Consider the following 14,925-nt stretch of genomic DNA (forward strand, 5'->3'; position numbering starts at 1 on the left):
AGAGAGAGAGAACCTCAAGATATGCTGCCACATAACCTCATTTAGAGATGAGAATGTCCAAGGCCTTCTCTGGACAATGTTGGTACTTGGCTGTGTCTTCAGTAGCCACCTGCCCTTTTTCTGATTTTTATAACAACTGTACAAAACCTTTGTCTTTCCACTGTTACTTCTGACAGACACACTGCATTTACTTTCCATCATGTTTTCCTTCTGTTGCTGTCCCTGTAGGTGTCCTATGGACAGCCGGGGCCGTCTGCTCACATTAACAGTTGGCAATATACAGTGAAGTGTCCCAGTGTGCTCCCAATGGCTCAACGGAAGGGTAGCTGGAATAGCATTATTGAGGCCTTGTTGCCCTGAGGACAGGGCCTGCTTCGTGGGTATACAACCTGTGCCATCAAACATAGGACTCCACACTTGGTTTAATGCTCTGCTATCATCATCCTTAAATTCTTAATCATTTTTTAACAAAGGGCCCTGCACTTTCATTTTACACTGGGCCCCACAAATTATACAGCTCATTCAGCCAAAAGGTCATCATCTCAAAAGGGAATTTGCAAGGTCTGCATTTAGACACCTGTCTCCAAGGGTTCTGAGATAGGACACTATAGAGAGAAACCAGACTTCAACTGCATTAAGGATTCAGTTAATGGCTAATTTGGGTAAGTTTGGTTAAGAAGTATCGATTCAGGTAAATTTTTTCAGTTTCAAAACTCTTGGGCTTTTTGAGTGCTTTTAGTCATTGTAACAATCCTGTTGGTGAGCTTAATGTGCATATTATCGTCTTCATTTATGGCTCTATCCATACCTTTATTTATGGCTGTAGTCCCACGTATACAAACTAATTAGAATAATCGGATGATTGCAAACTATATGTTGGAATTAATTCAAACAACTGTTTTCAGAATGACTGGTGGTTTACTGGGATGGTGTCTTTCTGTAGCCCAAATGTCTATGGAAGCCTAACTGGATCGATGTCATGAGCCACCCTAAGCTCATTAAGTTTCTGTTCCATGCTGACTCATGGGTCAATAGGCACCCTTTACCATAAGCTTCCCATTAGCTGTGGCATCAATCTGATGACACCTAATCTTTAGGTTCCCTAATGTGGTTTAGAGAGATTGCTGAGAATCAGTTTTATCAGCCAATCCTGCTCTATTCCATCCTGTCAGGGTTAATAAAATACTCAAGGAGTTGTGGATGAGATGATAACTTTATGTCTCCAAAGAGTTATAATTTTTTTAAATATTTGTATCATTTCCTGTCAAGTGAATAATAACTCAGGCATGGAGTTATTATTAATCAAATCAATGTATTATCCCGCCTGCTTGGGAGAGAAGCCACACTTCAGACTAATCCCTGTATTTATGGGAATTGACAGATGATTCTGTCTTCAGACAAGGATCTATGCAACCTTCCAGAAAACTTGGAATGTCTTTCATCACAGAAGGAAGAATGTTGCGATCTATTTCCTGAAATAATTTATGGCTCTTGGAGATGAGCTCTGGGTACCCAGCCTTCGGCTGACATGCAGTGACTTCCCCTATAAGTAGCATCATGTGCTGAATGTCTCTTGACACTTAACACATTACGAATGTCACGTGCATGTATTGGCCACCAAATCAGGAAGGCCCTATCTCCTCATTAGCACTGCCCTTCTTTCCTTACTACTGTTACTTAAATCTGTCAATAAGGAAATCAGAGTTTTTGTTCTGAACATTTACACAGTCTAGAGCAGAAATGTGTTATGTATTATGGTCCAATGAATGGTGTCCACTGACAAACTCTGAATTTAGAGAGTTACAAAGTAGTGGAAAGAGTAGAGGGAGGCTGGAACCATGGTTTCAAGGATTATCCCTGCCATTACCAACTGTCTGTCCCAGGGCAAGTTATAAATACTTAACCTCTCTGAGCTTCATTTTTTAAAATATTCAGATTGAGACTGATGTCGAAGTGTATAAATACACAAATTCAGACGAACTGCTTCATGGGGTTGTTCTGAAGCTTAAAAATAGATTATTTCTGTGAAAATGTTTTGTAAGGGGTGGTCTTAAAAACAAATGGTGATCAAAATTAAGACAACATGGGAAGATTCTGTGTAGATTTTATTAATTCCTAAGACAGCAATACTCAATCTTAGCTGCTTTTAAGATTCCCAATGCCCAAGCTGTATTGAGATCAATTAAATCAGAATCTCTAGAATTGGGATTCAGACATCAGTATTTTCTTAAAGCTCTCCAGGTGATTCCTATACAATCAAACTTGAGAATGACTCAAGGAATAAGAAAACCACTTTCACTCTTTACTTCCTGTAGCTTGACCAAGCAACTTAACAAATGATTTGGTTGTAAGTTCCCTCAGGCACCTGGGATGCTTCTAGGCACGTTGCCATTGCTAAAGAAATATCTGTTGATAACCCCTCCAAATGACTATGAAAAGAATTGAAAACCCCTCACATTAAGTCCATATTATGGCAACTCATTTCTTGTTTAGTGAGTTATTTGGGGGCAAAGGATGGTAGTGTCCGTCAAAAACATTAAAAGAACTTGGCATGAGAAGTCAGGTGGCATGTTGACCACAACCACATAGAAATGAGTAGGGAAAGGAGGCAGGAGAGAGAAATGAAGCTGTGCTGGGGGCCCCGGCCAGCACGTGTGCATGCAACTTTCCTTGCCAGCATGTGGTGTGCAGTGAGCTGCCTTTGGTGTCTGGCTGATGGTGGAGGATGCCAAAAAAGTGTGAAAGCCTTATAAATGTGTCCGCGGAACATCACTGACAAGCAGCTGGACTCCAGCTCTCCCATCTGTCTCTGGCAGGGTTGACGTCAGCCTTCCAGGTCTGGGAGAGCAGCTGTGTGATAAATCACTCAGTGGCCCGGGAAAGTTAAGAGTTTTCTTGTGGTAGAGAGGTGGCGGCCCTCCAGGTAGTGGTGGCTGTGGGAGAGGGACAGGTCCCAGTAAGCAGATAGTCCCAGGCAGGGAACAAAGTAAAGTTTTAGGAAGGGTCTCCAGAAAACCTAGAGGGACCGGTATTGTTGCACTCGGCTGGGAATTTTATATATGTGATCACATTTAATGCTCACAGCCATTCTAGGAAATGGGTATCTTCTTGTCTCTGTTTTTACAGATCCAGAACTTAAGGTTCTGAAAGCATAAATCAATCTCTGCAGATCACAGATCTAGGAAGTGACAGAACGGGGGACTTAACAAAGTCAGTTATCTCCCAATTTGTGTCATCTCTGCCATAAGGACCTGTCCTCCAAAGGTGATCAATTAAGAAAGTCTTCACTCAAGCCAAGCAAACCTTTGTGGTTTCTATCCATTCATATGCCCTTCTCCCATCCTTGAGCCACTACCTATGTTATTTTCATCCCCAAAAGTAAATCAACCTACTATGTGCCTGTGTCCTGTCAAAGAAAGCCTTGCTACTTAGAGTGTGGTCTGGGAACCAGTAGCATCGCCTGAGAGCTTCATAGTAATGTAGATCAAGCCCCACTGAAATTTAACAAGATTGCCAAGGGATTCATTAAAATTTACAAAGCCCTGGTCTACCCAGAAATCTTTATCTGAAAAGGAATTTAGATCAGTGATTCTCAAATTTGTATGCATTAGAATTACCTGGTGGTTGGGGGTAAAATGAAGATTTCTAGCTCTTTTGCCAAAGGGTTCTAATTTGGGAGCTATGGTGTGGGACCTGGGGAATATGTGTGTTTTAGCAAAGCAGCCCAGCTGATTTGGCTAAAGGTGATCTGAAAAGATGGCTATAATCAACATTGGCTCAGGAAGGTCAGCACCTGCCTTCATTTACAGATGATGAGACTGAGGTGAAGGAGAGGGAGATGATGACAGGGTCACGAGGTCATTGGATAGACCTAAGATGAGACTTACGTTCTTGAAGCAGACTAACCACACCAGTTATACAACTGGTGATGAACTAAGATGAGACTTATGTTCTTGAAGCAGACTAACCACACCAGTTTCAGGACTGTAGGTCTTGGAGAAAATCACTGCCAAGACTCTGCCCCTTTGTTCTTTCTAGCACTTTAGAATTCTTGATGCAATTGTGGTTGATTGACTCCTTGATGAGAAAGGAACGTTCTGGACATGGTGTTGGAGGAAACAGTGGGAGTCACTGGATCTCACTGAAGTCTGTCATAGACCTGGTTTTTAAAGTTTGTTTTATTTTTAATGAGTTAAGGGATTGCTTTGGCAAGCTAGAGTTGAGAATCACAGGGACCCGAGTGAAACAGTAATACAGCTCCATCTGTATGTGCTTATGTGTACATTATCTCATTTAACTGCTGCAATAACCCTGTGAGGTACCATTTTACAGCCAGCAAACTGCAGAGTCAGGGATGGAGCCCAGCCCTCTAGCTTCAGGGATCTCTCTGCTGTACAATTACCACCTTCTGGGGAAAGTTAAGAAATTCCACCTAAAGACTGTAAGCAGTTGGTGGCCCATAGTTTGTAAACCCAAGAGACACAATTAAAATCATGCTTAGGTCATACTTTTAATTTTATCACCCTGACCATGGAAATCTAATATCACCCCTGGCACTTTACTGCATCCCTTAGGAAGAAAGGCAAGGAAAAAAAAAAAAACATCTTTGGGGTGCTTTTATTCGGAAACTGTACTTTTCTTTTTGACATGACATAGTGGAAAAAACATAATTTTTTGTTAAATCATGCCTCCTCCATTTATTAGTTGTATGATACTGGGAAAGTTTTTCTAATATCTATAAGCCTAGTTTTTCTTATCTGTAAAATGTGTCATTGTGAGAATCATGCAGATAATGTTAATATATAGTCTGACGCAATGCTTGAGACACATGTGAGGACACAATGAGACGACAGTCATCTATGAACCAGGAAGTAAGCTCTGGCCAGATACCGAATCTGCTGGCACCTTGACCTCCAGAACTGTGAGAAATAAATATTCGTTGTTTAAGATATCCAGTTTCTGGTATTTTTGTTACAGCAACCCAAAAGGACTGAGATACCTCCTTTAATCTGAAGCATTCCCACAGGCTTTCTTTGTCATGTTTTAGGGACACAGTCCCTCTCCTTTTTTTGTTAGTATTGGGTTGGCCCAAAAGTTTGTTTGGGTTTTTCGTAAGATGTTTCAGAAAAACCCGAACGAACTTTTTAGCCAACCCATAGAATATTCCTCATTTTGAGGTTTTCTTTTTTGATGTTTCCTTATGGTTAGATTCAAGTTGTATATTCTCAGTCAGAATACTGCATAGATGATGGTATATCCTCGGGGTATCACATGGAGCCACAAGATGTCCATCTGTCTCAATAGTCATGTCGATTTTGATTACTCTGTCAAGTTGTTGTTCAGTCTCTCCATTATGCAATTAGTGCTCTTTCTCCATCACAACTAATAGGTAATCTGTGGAGAGATTTAAGACTGTGCGAATATTCTTCTCTTCATCAAAACTTTCCCCTATATTTAGCAGTTATTGATGATTCTTGCCTGATGCAATCTTTACTGTGATGATTGAAAATGATAACTTTCCAGTTCCCATACCCCCACCACATTTACAGGTTGGCTCTCAGCATTCTATGGTAAGCAAGGGCCCTCCATTCTTCCTCATTCATTTATTCATTTATTACCAGTATGGACTCATGGATTTTAATTTGTTTCAAAGGTTTATAATTCATCATCATACTTAAATATTTTGGTGCTCAAATTATCCCATATTTGGCCAGTTGGAACCCTTTTCAGCTAGCATCTTGGTCCTTGTGACATGACCCCATCTTTTTTAATGCTTTCTTACTTGCAAGAATAACAAGATGTTCCAGGCTCACATTTTACCTACATTGCCTCATCCCTGGAGTCAGCCATTTCTCCAAAGAGCCTTGGTTCCTTTATGTAGATAATGGTATTTGAGACCAAGGTCTGGGTTTTAGGTATGATCATTGCTACTGAGGGGTCTTTGATTCTTGGCCATTTCAACAGATAGAGCTAGGAAATAGTTACATGAAAATATACCTGTATATATACATATACAAACATACATACATACAAACATACACTTGTATGTTTGCATGTGCATATTACAAGCATAGACATAATTAAGAAGTCATCAGTTCACACTGATAACTCTAATTCCAGTCTATATCCATGAAGTTCTATCATGCCTTCTCTCATGCTATATTTGTATGTCCCTTCTGCCACAGTGAGAATTCTGACTCTCATCAACATTAACCCATTTACTCATTTGCTCAATCCTATAGTACATCTAAAATAATTTCAGAATTGCTTCGCTCATATTTCTATAATTGAAAAAAAACTACTAAAAAGAGCTCAGAATTTATTTTCAATTCTCCCCTCACTCCTCATGCTCAACCTTGGCCAAGATTGTGGGTATACGGTGAAAAATTGTGTTCCTAGCCACTCTCCCCATATGACGCCTTAGTCCTTTAGAGCCCCAAGGACTGCAGTAAGGAAATAGAGTGGCAAAAGGTCTGAATGAATCCAGGATGTCTAAAGAACCCAGGGGTTGGTGTGTTCTATTCTGAGAGACCCACAGGTCTGCTCTATGATGAGGACCAGCGTTCATAGCCTGATTTGTTTCAATTCTTGTAAAAAATACAAATGGAATTTTTTTGGGCTCAGAAATTAGGAGGCATCCTCCTCCGGATTGTTTCTCTCTTTGATCTAGTCGATCCTCCACTATTTGTGAAGTGAACCATAAATTTGGTCTTACTTCACTTCTCAAAACCTGCAGGCTACCCACCTGTCACAGAAGCCAGACTGCAGCCTCCCGTCTCCAAGCTCATCTTCCAGAGTTTAATCCATGTCCTTTGGACGGGGCCAGTGTATTAACTGGCAGACAACTGGAGGAAACACAATTTTCCTATAACCATTCTGAATTCCTCCTTTGATGTCAGGTTACAATTCTCTCTTGCATACTGCAGTGCACACAATTTCATCTGAATCAGGTACAGCTCTGATAACCCTGGGAAGCCACAACATGCCAGAGGAGAAAGATTTACACATGCAATTCTTTTCCACAGCAAGAAAATAATCAAGGTAGAAAAGATTGTCATCGAAACAGCTGTGCTTTTTTCCAAGAGCTTTCTGCTGTCTGTTTTAGGTGATACTATTCAGTCTTGACCCCTTTGGTTACAGTCTTCTGTTCCTAATCAGCGCATGTTCAGTAGAGAGTTAATAAAACAAATACAGGTCCCTAATGACAACAGGAATATTATCTTAACAGGGTAGCAGCAAAATACACATTTGATCATTGAAGTGATTTGCACTCCTCTTAGCTCTCAAAAGTAACTGGGAAAGGAAAATAGAGATAGTGAGTGTTGGAGTGTGGCAGTATCTAGTGAGGGCTGGGAAGTGACTTTGTTCTAAGGCTTATCCCTGGTCTCAGAGCATGAGTTTGATGAGTGCACCTATCTCAAAATCCTGCCTTTCTTCTCTGTATCTTTTTCCATCTTTATCACAATTTGCTCCCTCTATCTGGGGCGGGGGGACTTTCTAAGACAGATTCAAACAGAAAGTATGTTTTATCACAGCACTTCTTCCACTTGAATCTCTACAATGCGCAAGAGTGTGAGCCACATTTTCCTAGGTTACCTCATCTTTTATGCGTGCTTATTAGCCATAACACAATTCATAACCCTTGAGATATAAACATAATGATCTTGCTCTTCTTTCCAGTTCTAGCTGGCCATAGCAATCATAGACTGTGGTAGGCAATATTGGGAACACTCCTTTCCAATGGTCTTCACTTTCTGTGTAATTCCCTCACCTTGAGTATGGTCTGGATCTGAGGACTTGCTTCTAACTCATAGAATATGGCAAAAATGATGAGATGTCACTTCAAAGATTACATTATAAAATGCTGTGATTTCTGTCTTCCTCTCATTCCCTCACTTGTACTCTCATTTGCCCTCTCACCTATTTACTCTGATGAAGCCAGCTGACCTGTTGTAAACTACTGTATGAAGAGACCCACAGGCAAAGAATCAAAGGAGGCCTCTGGCCATTAGCCAGTGGAGAACAAAGGGCCTCAGTCCAATAGTTCACAAGGAACTGAATCTCATCAACAACCATGTGAGTGAGCTTGGAAATGGATATTCTCCAATTAAGCCTTCAAGTGAGATTACAATCCCATCCTTGTGAGAGACCCAGAGTGGAGGACCCAACTAGGCCAGGCCCATGGAAACTATAAGATAATGAGTGTTGTTTAAGCTACTAAGTTTGGGGGTAATTTGTTACACAGCAATAGATAACTAATGCAGAAAATCTTACTCAACTGTGCCATGAAGCTGACCTTGTAACACATCAGTTCATCTCACCAGCTCCACCTGCATTCTCTCACCCTTATGAATGAAGCCCATTTCATTCTGTGTACCTTGCTTTATAATGTCATTCAATTTCCGTATTTTCTTGTCCTGTTCCTTAGTCCACTCTGCCACCACTCAAAATCATTTCTGCTGTTGCACCTTAATAGCTCATAGCATTTTCCTTTCTCTTTATCATCAGTAAGGCTCAGCACATTCTTCCATAGTAGATGCTCAGTAAATAATTGTGGACTGATTTAGATGTAAACATTCATTTCAAATCATTCGCTTAAAAGAGTTATTGAATACCTATTCTATACTAGGTAATAAGAATGAATTGATGAGTAAAAATATACACAAGTCTTGCCCTCATGGAGCTTACCATCTGGAGAGGGAGGCTGATATTTGCACTGGTCATTTACACAACAAACGTGTTAGATATTAAGTTCCCTGAAGGAGAGGTAAAGATGCTGCAAGAAGGTTAGAAATAAAGATTTTACCTAGTAAGGGAAATCAGGGGAGATGCTCAGAAAAAATGATAACTGAGTTAATTTTTCAAAACTGAGTGGGCATTAACTTAGCAAAAGTGAGCAGGGGGTGGGGGACAGAGGGAGGAGGGAAGCATTCTAGACAAAGGGAACAGAATGTGCAAAGTAGTCTTTGAAGTACTTGAGAGTCCATGAGTCTTGAGATTAAAAAACAAGGAAGAGTGTGATGTGAGATGAGTGAAGAGGTAGATGAGGGTTAGACCTGATCCTATCTTTTCTAGGCCATCTTTGAATAATAAACGTTTCAGGAATATCCAGAAAGTTCCTGTACTACAACTACATTCTCTTGGTGTCATTACAGCCCAGCGGGTCTCAAATATGTTTTAGTCCTGTTTTAGGTAGTTGCTTTTTGAAGCTTGCTTTGATGGTACCCTTGAAAGAAATCAGGACCATGAAAAAATGAAAAGACATGGCCCATGACCACAAAGAGTGAGTGTTCTATTTGGGGACTCATCATGGAAAAAACTTATCAGTCTCTGAATCACAATAATACAGTGCACATAAAATAATAAAACAAACCCCTAAATGCCAATAGAGAACTCAAAGTTAAATAACCCTAGAGGATAAAGGGGAGATGAATGATGAGTAAATCCCACTTAGTCTTGGCTCCCCCACAAGCCCACTTTCAAGCCTCTCTTTGGCTAGCCAGTGAGTATCAGTCCTCTCAAAGATGTTTGTGGTACAGTCTGGACCATGAGAGGGGAGGAAGAGATCTCCAAAAATAGAAATGGAGACAAGGCCCTGTGAAACAAGGCCCTGATGGAAGATAGCAAGAGAAGAATCAAAGATACTTCTAGGGAACTCCGCTGTTCTCCTAGGGATACTGGAACAGTTCTGCTCATTTTGTATGGAAATGATAGAGGATGGCAGATACAAGTGACTCATGTGACTGGCACAAGTTGATGGTCAGTATACACTTACTGAACAGTTTGGAGAAGGGTCATTCATCATATAGGAGATCCTTCGCCCACCGTGGGGATAGAGGTTTCCATAGGAGGAATTATATAGCTTATGAACTCTAGGCGTCCTGGAGCCTTGTTTAGAGATTCTATCTCTCTCTCCTCTCCTCCCTAACTTTAAGATACAGTCAACTTGTATGGATGGCCCCAGAAGACCTCCTGTAAGAAGATAGGTCATATGGGCAGAAGAGGCAATGCATGAGCTTATAAGTGAAAGCCCTGCTCATTAACTCTGTTTGGCCATATGAGTGTTGGGAATCTGACTCTTGAACTCACTCCTAAATACTTGGAATTTCAATGGATCTTGGACCACCATGACAGTCTTCAGTGGTCCTGACGGCAGGATTATAGGCTCAAATGCAACCATCCATGAAACAACAACTTGAACAGCAAATTCCAAATATGCCTTAATCTTGAGGGGAAAAAAATACCCACATGGAATTTTTAGGCATATGCAGATTTTCAGTGATTAAAAATGGCCACCATTTGAAAATTACTTCCTATGTTCCTGGAACACTACTCTATATGAGTTATGTCACTCAATCCACACACAAAGCCCTTTAAGATGGTGCCATTGTCTTAATTTTACAGATGGAGAGACTAAGGCTCAGAAAGTTTAAGAAACCTTCTCCAAGATCCCAGAGTAAAAGCAGCAAAGATAGAATTTTAACGCAGGTACGTTTGTTTCTGGGATTCAACAGCTCAACCCCAACGTCTTTTCTTCTGGGAAGGCTTGTGTGAGTTCCCTGCCCACTCTGCCCCCATCGGACTTTGAACCCACTTTTATTACAAACTGAAACTATTATATAGTAGTAACTTAGGATTTCATGAAATCCTCTTTGAGGATTGAGACCCACATGGTGGGTCTGCCAGTATTTATAGAATAAATAAATGCACATTAAGGTCATTTCTGTCTAGGAACAAAGCATGCACTAACTTTAGAGAATAGCAATTATGCTCACGAGCTGACTGGAGACTACTTTCTCCTCCCCTTCTGACCCCAGAAGAGGACATTCTTAGCTGAGGCAGGTACCCAGCCTCTTCTGCAGCTGCCACAGGGGCTTGGAGGACCCCTGGAAGCCAGAGCCCTCTCCTGTAACCCCCAGCCCCCAGTCAGCCCCATCAGAGCATCCTGGTCTGAGCACCGATCCTGAGGCTGTAGGCACACATGCTCTGGCTTCTGCAAAAACATCTCTCTCCATGGAGCAAGACCCAAGAGTGACTTAGCATGACTCAGTGAGAGCCCAGGGAAAGTGAGGGCTGCTGTGGTTTCTGCTCTTCCTGTGGAAAGATCAGTTGATCCTGGGCCTGGGCTTCTCTTGGGGCCTGGGCTGCTAGCCTGATGTCTCTGCTCTGTTCACTGGGCTCCACAGCCCCTCCTTCTCTTTCCTCAGGGCCAGGCTGACACCTTAGGGGACTCACATCTGAATCATATCAGGAGGTCAACAGGGAGGAAATGAGAGGTGAGGACTGATGTCCTTTCCCCCAGCTGGGTGGATAACAGTCTTAGTAGTCACAATAACCAGCCGCCTTTGGGCATGTCCGGTATGCCAGCCACTGTGTCGAGGGCTGCAATGCACAATAAATGTTCACTCTTCCTGTTATTGAGTGCTTACTCTACCAGTCACTATTCCAGGAACTTTAGAAGTATTAACTCATTTAATCCTCACCACAATCCCATGAAGTAGGTCCTATTATTACCATCACCATTTTGCAGGTAAGAAAACCAAGGCAGGGAGAGAATAATTAACTTGCTCAAGGCCACAGAGCTGGAATATGGTAGAGAGGGGTTTGAACTCAAGCAGCCTGGCTTCAGAGCCCATTCAACTATTTACGTATATAAGCTAATCCTTGCAAAAGCCCTTGCAGTGGTTCTTATTCTTCCCATATGCAGATGAGGAAGCCAAGGTTCTAAGGATGTTAAATGAGCAGGGTGAGATGTAGAAGCAATTAACTGATATAAAAAGAATATGACTATGCTCTGGTTCCAGAGCCTGAGCTCATTCCCCAGCATCATGCAGACCTGAAGCTCAAATTGGGTCTCTAACAGAAAATATTTGCAAATCACTAGAAGGGCAGAATGGTTAGGGACGGTTCTCTAGAGGTGCTAGGGCTACTGATTTTGTCCTTGCACGATATGCTATCGTCAGAATGGCTGTTGCCATCACCCACCAACAGGCCAAATGTCCCTCCTCAAAACTCTCACAAATATGAGGCGAGCCAGCTTGGCTCCCGGCTCCACCAAGCATGGCTTTCTGAAACTCACTTCAGGACTCAGGAAAGAGCTCAGAGACTGGGGCACAGGCCCCATCTGTGCTCCAGCCCTGACCCTAAGCTCAGACTGAGAAGCTGCAATGCCAGATGAAATCCCTGATGTGTGTACTATCTTCCCTCTCATTCCCAGCCCCCTCTGTTGTTTTTTAAGGGTGAAAATGGATGGCTGCCTTTTCAGGAGCATCAGGTGCCTAGTACAAGTGCACGGTAATTTTCAGGACTGAAATTTCTGATTGCTTGATAGTTTTGAGCAATACCTGGTCCATGGGAGAGGGTCCACGATGCAGACCAGAAGGGGCCACTTGCTTCTTGCCTGTGGGGGAACCATACTCACCTTGATTCCCCTCCAGGCATGTGGTTCAAGTTACCTCAGCCAGAAACGGTAACTGGGGCCCAATCTGCACTGTGTCCCCTTCACAAAGGTTTGCATATGGAAAGCATTTGTGGCTGTGTCAGTCTCGGCTGTGGGGACAGGTGGGGTGCACCTGGAAGCCTGGCTCTCAGCGGCCAGGCTGCAGGTAGAGGCCTCCTTCCACAAGGTGTTTCCAATGAAGAGGGCACATTTCCTTCATTAGAAAGAAAACAAACCCAAATGGACAATGTCATGGTGTTTCTCAGGAAAAGAGGAAAACCGTCTTCAGATGTCCTCGGTGAGCTCCTCTGATGCACCTTTGTGTGGGGCTGGCATGGGGAAGAGAGAAGTGCATTTATGTGGAAACCAAGAGGAGACCTCCGCAGTCCCACCACCAAACCTGCTTCCCCAAACTAAACGGTGCTTGTTTGGCTGCATCATAGACTGTCAGGGCTTGAGGAGGCACAGAGTCCAGCCTCCCTGTTTGGCAGATGAGGACACAAAGCCCAGAGAGGCCAAAGAACTCGACCAGCAGTTAGGGCAGAGCTGCAGCTGGAACCTGCAACTCCTAAACCCGGTCCAGGGTGCTTTCTGGCATATTCCATTCCACACAACCATCTCAACAATTGAACACACATCTACTCATGTGTAGTTGATGCTTTAAAGCAATGGTTCTCAACCTGGATGCGTGTTGTCAATGCCTGGGAGGCTTTGAAGAAACACCAGTAATACCCAGGAGTCATACCCTGAGATTCCTATTTAGTGGGTGTCTGGCATGAGGCCCCAACATGGGTATTTTTAAAAGCTCTCCAGGTGACATGCATAGGATTGAGAGCTCAGGATTGCACTGGCAAATATATAAATAACACCCAAGCTCACATGTGAGGTGCTATAGATGGTCCAAGAAGAATGCAAGTGTGATCCTGACTGCGCTAACCTCTTTTTGCCCAGGAGACTAATCCAGGTAAACACTACTGTTTATTCCACCTAAGCAAAGCTTGCTCCCCCTTTCAGGCCAATCTCAAATCACCCCTCTTCCATAAAGCCTTTTTAACGAGACCCCAAATGAAGTTGGCATACCTCTTCTCTGAACTCCTACACTACCCACAGGCTTTAGGCAAACAGTTCAGCACCAAATTACATATGATTTCTATTGTTATGCTGTAGTAATTGCGAAATGGAAGCTTCCATTTATTCAGTGTATACTATGTGCCAGCAACTCTGCTTTATGCTTTCCATACATTGCCACCAATATTCCCAGGAGCTCTGCAAAGCGGGCATCAATATATCTATTGTACAGATTAAGAAACTGAGACTCATAGGTGTTAAGTATGTTGCCCCAAACCAGATAGCTAGTAAGGACGTATGAATCTGTATGCCTCCAAAGTTCTCTCAAATGCATCATTTTATATCAAATATAAACACTGTTTCTTTATTATAACATGTACTCCTGATATATTACTCTGCAAGCTGTAAAGTTCTTTGATGTTCATTCTCTTACTTAATGCTGGCTGTAGCTCTGCTATCAGCTCTATTTGACAAGCAAGGGAATTAAGTCTGAAAAATTAGGTAAAATGCTCAAAATCCCATGGCCTAGCCCAGAACCCAGTTATTCTGATTCCAAGTGCAGGACTATTTCTACTGCTGTCATATGCCATGGGCCAAGCTCCGTTCCATATTGACCTGAAGTCGCATGAGGGTCTAAACTCTGTTTTGTGCTTCTCCTGTATTCCCTTTGTATACCAGATATACAGCCTGTTGCTTTATTAATTGATTTGCCAAGAAGTAGCAAGAATGTCCTCGTGAGGCATCCTGTCCCTAAGGACCTGAAGAACAGAACGCTAAAAACACTTTTGGGACTGGAAAGAACTGCTGAGGAGGCATGACTGGTTCTTTTTAGGGCCATGACTAAGTCATGTTCTTTAAAAAAAAAAAAAAAAAAAGCCTTCCAGTCACTCTTTATGAAGGTATGATTTTCAACTATCTACATCAGCTAACAGAAGCAAAGAGCAATGTGAATTTAGTGACCTGCTTATGATCATGAAATGAACCAGTGGAAGAGAGAAAATTTCCACCTGCCTCCTTCCAAGTCTCTGATTTGAATCCCAGTCACCTACCTATGACATAGCAGTATCTTTTTATTTATTTAATTATATCCAAACTCATTTCCCAAAGGACTCAAAGTGGTTTGCAATATGAATAGATACAACAAGTAAAGATAAAATAGAAACAAGTAAAGGCAACCAAGGCTGAGAAAAACATAAATATAAAAAGTCAAGTCCAAGGAAAGCTACTTTATTAGTCAGATAAGAAACAGTGCCTAAAGCCCAAAACACCGCAGTGAATTTAAAATAGATCTTCCATGCGTGGGGTTCAGTTGATGAGGTGTTTTTAAGGGCTCAGTAATTCCTGTGGGTATTTACTCCATGCCAGATATTGACCCAGAAGAATGATTAACGCAATGAAACTATAGAATTTATCCCCAG

The sequence above is a fragment of the Delphinus delphis genome, chromosome 2 (genome assembly GCF_949987515.2).
Source record: "Delphinus delphis chromosome 2, mDelDel1.2, whole genome shotgun sequence".
NCBI classification, from domain to species: Eukaryota; Metazoa; Chordata; class Mammalia; order Artiodactyla; family Delphinidae; genus Delphinus; species Delphinus delphis.